We start from the raw sequence: 2574 nt of genomic DNA, 5'->3' as shown, positions 1-2574 counted from the left end.
TCCACTCCGCAGCACTTGGGTTCAAACCCTGGTCAAAGCAACATCGCAAAAATATAGAAAAAAAAGTTTTTTTCTTAACAGCGGTCGTCCCTCGGCAGGCAATGGCAAACCTCCGAGTGTATTTCTGCCATGAAAAACAGCTTCTCATAAAAATACAATCGCCGTTCGGAGTCGGCGTAAAACTGTAGGTCCCTCCACTTTGTGTGACAACATCAAGGCGCACGCCAAAAATCGGAGGAGAAGCTCGGCCAAACACTAACATATGTGTAAGCGCCAATCCATTATTATTATTATTATGTTTGCATAGATATTTTAAATGAAAACGAAAACTTATGTACTCAGACTAAATGAACAATACAAACAAAACAATATTTTTTCTTTTGTGTGCTGATCAATTTTGTTTCAAAAAAGAAGCAATTCGTAGTTACAAGAAAGAATGAGATCAATGATGTTTCATATTTCTATTAAGTAAGGGAATAATCGGATATTAGGCTTAGAGACATTTAACTTTTGGCCTCTTCGTAAAGGTTTCGATAGTATTACATTGCTCTTGTCAATTGAAGTTGAAATATAGCGTTCTATTAGGTAAAATGTAGGGTTTCAATTTGTGTGTACATAATTAAAAACTAGTAATTTTTACCAAAAAAAAAAACCGACTTCAACTCCCATATAAAAAAAATATATATATATATATATCTCATGATCCGCTGATCGGATCTTAACCAGATTAGTATGGGACCACCTCTGAGACACTACCTTTCCGATGCAAAATCGAAATCGGTTGACGTGGTCCAAAGTTATGCGGTAACATACATAAAAAATAAAAAAAAAAAAACAAAAAAAAAAACTGATAACCTCCTCCTTTTTTGGAAGTCGGTTAAAAAGAACCAAAATTACAGCAAAAAATTATAAGACAGGTCCGTGCAAAAAAAGGAAAGGCACATAAAAAAAAACTGGGAGGTGTTTTAAAAATGCCGCGCAAAAAAATCCAGTTCAAAAAGATCGCGTAAAAAGAGTATTCGGTGTATATTTAGAGTAAGAAATCGAATTTGAGCCATTCTTCAAACAAATGATTAAAATGATAATAACTACATGTACATATGTCAATAAAACTACTCAACAAAAATATTAGCACAGCATTTGATAAATCAATATTTTCAAAATGTTTCGCTAATTCCAAATATGATAGAATATATATTCCAAAAATTAGCCCGATAGGTGCCTCCAAATTCGAGTTATGTCAAATTCAGTTCCATGCAATAGGTTCTCATATCTATATCTATATATAAACAGGCAAGCATGAATCCATCGGGAACAATTTTCTCCGGTTATTGCTTTGTTGGAAAGGTATTTCGGAGGAGGAGTGCACAAACTTTTAACTTTTCCGATAGGTGTCGCAGGGGTCGAGCTATGCTAAAAAAATCGCATATATAGTCCGATTTGCTTCAAACTCAGAATATATATTCGCTATATAAGAATAAAAAAAAAACCAGCCAAAATGGACAACAGATTCCAGTTATTTTAAATTCAGGTCCATGCAATAAACTATTATATCTATGATGCTTTCCATTTTAATTCAACCGGGCCTTTCTGGAAATGATTTCATTTTTAAACGAATTCACATACTTACGTATGTTGCTCCATTAAAAAAATTTTATAGATTAGCTTAGAATTATTACATTATTTAACAGGATGTATATCAATCTAACAACATTGGTCAGGTCGGTGGGCCAGAGATTATTACATTTATTTTAGAATGCTAATAGACTTCAAAATATATTATTGCCTCTATATTAATGCCAAGCAAAGTGAAAATGGGTGTAAAAAAACGAGGTCGTCGAATTTCGACAGCTGGGCGATACTAGTTAAAATAAAACGGCATTCAGACACTGTAATGGCATAAAAGAATTATAAAATGCAACCCTACAAATAATCAAATAATATATTACAATTCTAACACCATATATATGAGGCATTCTTCTTCATATCGGACACCAAATTTGGTGTCAGAATTTCGATTGGCTTCACATTTTTCCTTTTTTCTTCGGATATATGATCGGTAAAATTTTGGATTTTTCCTGTTATGCTGACTAAATAATCATGTACTTCTTCAAATTGTTATATCTCGGGTTCTGTTCTTCGTAGACACTTCATTGTTGACTCTCGCAAAACAAACCACCTCGTCATAAAAAAAAATATTAAAAATTAAAAATACTTCTTAAAAACTCCCAGTTTTTTGGAACATGTTTTTTATAGAGAATTAATCAAGGCTTACGATGGCGTGATTTTAAATCCAAAATTTATTGGTCTTCACTATGCAAATCAACTTAAAAAAGTTCAACTGTTAATAGCTAAGTTAACTTTAGGACAATCATAACCATCATATAGATGTCCCGTTTCATTATCTTCAAAACGACGTTAAGATGAGGTCTCTACGATAAGTAGGGCCCGATATATACGATTTGAGGATGTACATGAATGGTCAGAATCCCGAAAAAATTCCAACTCTGACAGATCATATCTCCGAAGAAAGAAGAAAAAAAATCCATCGAATACGTGTTAGCTTATTTCATG

This window comes from Rhagoletis pomonella, unplaced genomic scaffold (assembly GCF_013731165.1).
Source record: "Rhagoletis pomonella isolate Grant_MI unplaced genomic scaffold, Rhpom_1.0 Rhpom_scaffold_00002, whole genome shotgun sequence".
Lineage (NCBI taxonomy): Eukaryota > Metazoa > Arthropoda > Insecta > Diptera > Tephritidae > Rhagoletis > Rhagoletis pomonella.
This window is presented reverse-complemented; position numbering follows the sequence as displayed.